We start from the raw sequence: 6946 nt of genomic DNA, 5'->3' as shown, positions 1-6946 counted from the left end.
CTGCTCTTGCTTGAGTCCCACTGATGGTGCTACAGCCAGCAATCAGTGGCTTGGACAATGAGAGCCTATCTCTTCATCTTGCAATTTCCTGCTTTCCACTTTCCACTTCCATGATTCAACAAAGGGAATTCATCAAAAGAGCTAAGTGCTTGTTTATTATCAGAAGGGAAAAAGGCAAATTTAGCTTCTTTTGACCATAGAAATGTTTCACAACAGCAACCGAAGCTGACTATAAAGAATCACCCACAGTTTCTGCAGCCACCATGTTGTCGTTCAACAATATGGACAGAAGAGTCATAATGCTGTTGATACTTAAAAATCAAAGACAGATTATGTAATTATTTGATATACTCAGCATTTCCTTTTCCTTATTCTTCATTTATGGCACTTATATAGTCCCTGATTTTCTTGGTGAGTGTATTAATTTGTTAGGCTGCCAGAAAGGAATATACCAGAAATGGAATCGCTCATAAAAAGGAAATTTAATAAGTTACAAATTTACAGTTCCCCCATAAATATGACCAAACTAAGGCATCCAGAGAAAAATACCTTGACTCTAGAAAAGCTGATCTGGGAAGACATGTGGCTGGCATCTGCTGGTCATTGTTTCTGGTTCATTCTTCTAGCTTCTGATGCCAGTGGTTTCCTCTCTAATGACCTTGTGGCTTCACTTAGCTCCTCTGGAACACAACCCTGGGCTCCAGCCTGCTTAGTATCTCATGGGAAGGCACATGGTGACATCTGCTGGGCCCTGCATCTCCAAATGTCTTGGTCTCATGTTAGCTCCGAAGCAACTGGTCACCAAGCATCTGCATCTGAGGATTCTCCAAAATGTGTCCCCTTTTAAATAACTCTAGCAAATTAATCAAGACCCACCTTGAATGGGTATAAGTCACATCTCCATCTACTCAAAAGATCACACCCACCTTTGGGCATGTCACCTCTCCATGGAGATAACTTAATCCAAAGTTTCTGTCCTACAATAATGAATCAGGATTAAAAGAAAGGGATGCCCACGCAAGATTGGATTAGGATTAAACACAGCTTTTCTGTATACATAATACTTTCAAACTGGCGGAGTAAGATATGTATATTAAAGACAAAAAGACTGATAATGATCATTAGTTTTCTGGAGAGCTGATAAAAGAAAGTTCTTTACTGACTGCATCAAGCAATGACCCTTCTGAGGAGTCAGTTATGGAAAAATTTCCATTCAAATTAGAAACTAAAAGAATCAAATACTTAGGAAGGAACCTAACTAGGGACATAAAGGACTTGTACACAGAAAATTATATAACATTGCTAAAGAAATCAAAGGAGATCTAAATAGGTGGAAAATATTCCATGCTCATGGATAGGAAGGCTAAATATAGTTAAGATGTCAGTTCTACCCAAAATGATCTTCAGATTCACCACAGTACCAATCAAAATTCCAACAACCTACTTTGAAGATTTAGGAAAGTTAACTACCAAATTAATCTGGAAGGGAAAGAGACCCAGGATAGCTAAAAGCATCCTAAAAAGGAAGAACAAAATGGGAGGATTAATATTCCCTGACTTTAAAACCTACTATAAAGCCACAGTGGTCAAAACAGCATGGTACTGGCACAAAGATGGAAGCATTGGGCAATGGAATTGAATTGAGAATGCAGAAATAGACCACCAAACCTATAGTCAACTGATATTTCATAAGGCCTCCAAATCCTCTGAAGTGGAACAAAATAGTCTTTTCAATAATTAGGCATGGAAGAACTGGATATCAATAGCCAAGAGAATGAAAGAAGACCCCTATCTTGCACCCTACACAAAAATTAACTCAAAGTAGATCAAACACCTAGATATAAGAATAGTACCATAAAGCTTTTAGAAGGAAATGTAGGGAAACATCTTCAAGACCTAGTAATAGGAGGTAGCTTCCTAAACTTTACACCCAAAGCACAAGCAACAAAAGAAAAAATAGATAAATGGGAACTCCACAAAATTTAATGCTTCCGTACCCCAAAAGACTTTGTCCAAAAGCTGAAGAGGCAGCCAACTCAATGGGAGAACATATTTGGAAATCACATATCAGACAAAGGTCTGATTTCCTGTATATACAAAGAAATCATACAACTCAACAACAAAAGAACAAACAATCCAATTATAAAATGGGATAAAGATATGAATAGGCATTTATCTGAAGAGAAAATATAGATGGCTCAAAAGCAAGTGAAGAGATCCTCATTTTCACTGGCTATAAGGGAAATGCAGATCAAGACTACAGTGAAATACCACCTCACACCTATAAGAATGGCTGCTTTTAAACATATAGGAAACTATAAATGTTGGAGAGATTGTGGAGAAACTGGAACACTTATGCACTGTTGGTGGGACTGTAAAATGGTGCAGCCACTATAGAAGACTATTTGGTGGTTCCTTAAGGAACTAAATATTGAGTTGCTCTATTACCCATTAATAGCACTACTTGGTATATACTCAGAAGAGCTTAAAGCAATGGCACAAACAGACATTTGTACACTGATGTTCATAGCAACATTATTCACAATTGCCAAAAGAGGGAAACAAACCAAATGCCCATAAACAGACTAGTGGTTCAACAAAATGTGATATATACATATGATGGAAATTATGCAGCAATAAGATGAAATGACTTCCTGATGCACATGACAAGATGGATAAGCCTTGAGGACATAATGCTGAGTGAAGTTAACTGGACACAAAAGGAAAGATACTGTATGATTCAACTCTTATGACCAGCATAAAGGTATAATCAGAGGCTTATAACACAGAAGATAGGGGACTTAGATTACATAGGAGCTAGAGATGGGTGAACCATTAGCTAATGAGGTTGAGCTCCAATGTAAAGGAATGGATGGGAGCATAGATGATTCTCTAGTGGGTCTATAAGTAATATCACCATACTGAAGATGAACAAGATTGAAAGGGGTTGTATAGACCTATGCGTCCCACTGACTCACACTTGAAATATGAATGAGTTCTTGTAGAGATTACTTCACAGATATGATTCTTGTTTAAACAGTGTTTAAGTTCAGGGTACAGGGAGAAAACTGCTATTACATGCTATGAGCTATGTTCAAAACGAAACCATCAACACTACTACAGCAACAGCAGAGGTAAATAATGGGGTGAGGGACAAGAATTAAGAGGAGGTTTAGATTTCCTATTTGGCGAGGGTGTGTTTATTGGTTTTCTGTCTCTTGGAAACAATGAAATTATCTAAAATTGAGAATGTTGATGGACTGTGGACTTTGAGTCTTCTACATGATGTCCACTGAATGCAGGTGGCTGAAGGATGCAGTGACTGAGAAGTAGATTGGCAAATGATGGTGTATACTTATGAACGAAAATTGTGCTGCTACGAAAAAGGAACAAAGTTGTGAGGCCTGCGATGGTGGGAATGAACATGTGGACATTTGGTGAGACAAAATAAGCCAGAAACAGAAGAGCAAGAATGGTGTGGTCACCTTTAGAAACTGCTTATAAGAAAACAGGGGCCTAGATTTTAGAACAGACACATTAAGTCCAGAGTGGTGATTAATATTTCTGGATTTTGAGAGGCTGGTTTATATATGTAATTTGATATAATTTGATAGATAAGAATGAAGCCGAGCAGGTTGGTGTTAAAGAAATTTAGAATATAGGGGTAAGGAACATAGTGTCTGTATTTCAGAACTACACATACTCTTTGAGACCAATGGAAGAAAGGCTTTTTTGGTCTGGAACTGAAATTTTCTGCATGTATAATCTAACTCAACCTACCTGTATAGCTCATTTGAACAACTGAAACACGGGAAGCATAGAATAAGAAAGAGGTCTGTATAGATTACTGTAATGCCTGAAAACATCTTAGAATATATTAAGCAGATAATCAAAAAGTATTGGCAAGTCTCCTGAGGGAGGGAAGAAAGAAGATGGCACTATTGAGCCTTACCAACAGGGAATCTGCTGTTAATGAGTCAAAATTTAAGAACACGCAAATCAATAGGTCATACCCTTGATCATGAGGCTTACTCTTGTGAAGCTTATGCAAGTAGCAGAGAAGCTTAGACTACCTATAGGCATGCGTAAGAGTTATTTCTGGGGGGCCTCTGTTGTTGCTTAGATGTGGCCTCACTCTCTCTAATCCCAACTCTACAAGTTGCCCTCCTCCCAAAGTGGGACATGACATCCAGGGGTGAAAGTCACCCTGGTGACGTGGGATATGACTCCTAGGGATGAAACCAGACTTGGCACCATGGACCAATAATTATATCCTGACCAACAGTGGGGTAAAGAAATGTAATTAATAAAGTATCAGTGGCAGAGAGAGTTCAAATGGAGCAACTCTGGAGGTTGCTCTTATGCAAGCTTCAGGTAGACATTGCTACCTATCATAACCTGCCAACCCCTAACCACGGCCATTCCAGCCAAGGCTAAAGAGCACCTAGGGCAATATGTAGTATTCCACAAAGATTCCATGCACTAAAGTAACTTTCTAGAAACCTACAATCTCCAGATAGGTCCAGATAAGCCCACCCTCTCCAAAACATCAGATAGTTCCATCTCCCTACCCCATATTTGTGATAGACCCTTCCAATATCAGAAATTTAGAAATGCCATAGCCCAAATGACCCCAAAGAGAGGCATGGAAAGATCAAAGGTGATGGTGGAATTATACATAGGGATAGGACTTAACAAATGACTATGAATGCTGAATCATTAAGTTGATATCTCTTTTGGTCTCTAGTGTTTTAGAACAGCTGGCAGTAAAAACCTAAAATTGTGAAATTGTAACCCTGTCAAAGTCTGAAATATGTTCTACAACTGATTGTGGTGCTATACTTGGAAATTTGTAGCTTTTTTGTATATATGCTATTGTTCACAAAAAAAGAAGGAAAAAAATTGATTGTGATGATAAAAGTATTTAAGCTCTCTAGCCTCCTATATTCTGAAGCAAAGTGAAGGAAGAATATGAGAGCATCTAATGGTATTCCATGACCAACTCTGGGATCTGTCCTGTAACCACTTGTCAAAGAGTGCTTTGAAACCTATTGCTTTTTTATTTCTTTGCTTTGTATATATGTCATACTACACAATAAAAAATGTTTAAAAAAATTTAATTCAAGGAACTATCATACATTTTTCTTTTAGGTTGTAAGAAATAGCTCCTGGGTATCTGCCTAGCTGAAAACAGTTCTCCCTTCTCTGGAAACTGCTCCTGGAACAGAGGTATTGTCTGTACCAGACACCAGTTACTTTTTTTGTTTGCATGGGCAGGCACTGGGAATCGAACCTGAATCTCAGGCATGGCAGGTGAGAATTCTGCCACTGAGCCACCTTCGCACTGCCCACCAGTGTGTTTTATGGTCTGCTTCAACCACCACAGTTGATTGGTTCAGAGGTGGACACCTCATTTAAGCCGTAGCAACCAGATGACCGCAGGAATTTAGAAAGTTGAGCTGAAAGATACAGATACTGATTGCTTTTGGTAGCTGAGTTTTATTAATGGCAGTGCCCCTGAAGTCTGTGAACTCCTGCTTCTGGAATCTGCTCTGATGTGTGCATGCTTTATGTGAGACTGGGCTGTTCAGCTCCAGTTTAGCTACTGTGAGATGTGCCAGCATCATGCTAAGAGTGGGTTTATTTGTCTAATCTAGCTCCAGGTGGTGTCTGTCACTTGCAACCAAATGAAACTTAACCAATACTTGAGGTTTATTTTTATCATGTATACATTTATTTTCATATTACAAAAATTAATGCTACTTTACATATCTCCTGCCTTACATACATATTTACTGGTTGCACTGATTTGGAGCTATTATGTACTCCAGAAAAGCCACATTCATTTAATCCATTCTTGTGAGTGCAGACCTATTGTGGGTGGGACATTTTGATTAGGTAGTTTCAATTGAGATGTGACCTAGTCCATTCAAGGCTCGTCTTAATCCTCTTTACTGGAGTCCTTTATGAGGATAAAAGAGAGAGCAGAGAGGGCAAGCTTAGAGAGAAACACTCCGTAGATGATAAGAGAGCAATGGAACCCAGGAACTAAGGACTAGCAAATGTTGTCATGTGACAGAGGAACCCCAGATGTCAGCAGCCTTTCCTTAGAGAAAGCATTTCCTTCTTGGTACCTTAACAGGGACATTTTCATGACTTTAGAGCTGAAAATTTGTAAAGTAATAAACCCCCAATTGTAAAAAGCAAATCCATTTCCAGTATATTGCATTCCAACAACTTTAGTGAACTGAAACACTGAGAAATATATGATGAGTATTTTTCTCTAAGAATTTGTACTCAAAGTAGAATGTTTGCGTTATCGATAACGGGAACAAAATTCAAAGTATATTATTGTGGAGATTTAAAATAGAAATCCATGTTTAATACTGCAGTTTGCTAAAATATTATTGAAAGAATACACCCTTAATCTAAATATACAGAAGGTATTCAGGAGAAATCTAATGAATTTAAATAAATTCTATCATATTTTTAGACAATTATCATTCTTAAGAAGCTCACTTCAACTACTCAGTACAAGAGCAATTTTTAATAAGTCACTGTTCTCTGTAATAAAAGCAAGGTAAAAGATAGTTGTAGAAGGATGCACTATAATAAAAATCAGCCCAGGATTTTAAATATTGTCACATGTTTAATGCAGAGCTTTTTAACAACATACACTCCCTAAAAACATTTATAATTCTTTTTTTGATGTGCAACTACTTGCCATTTTTACAAAATGAGGAGTAATAGCTTCAATATCAGTCCTTAGGTATTATCAAAATATGATTTTATGAGAGGACTCAAGTAAGTGGTGTCATGTCGCATTTACTACAAAAAAAAATAAGTCACTTATTGAAAAATTCCTCTTATTCTCGGTGGATAAAGTAGCTTCCATTTTTGTCCTTCACTCCCTTGTGAAATTGTTGGCTTCTTCCTATCTTGGAAT

The sequence above is a fragment of the Tamandua tetradactyla genome, chromosome 24 (assembly GCF_023851605.1).
Source record: "Tamandua tetradactyla isolate mTamTet1 chromosome 24, mTamTet1.pri, whole genome shotgun sequence".
NCBI classification, from domain to species: Eukaryota; Metazoa; Chordata; class Mammalia; order Pilosa; family Myrmecophagidae; genus Tamandua; species Tamandua tetradactyla.
The sequence above is the reverse complement of the archived record's forward strand: the minus strand, read 5'-3'. Positions refer to the sequence as shown.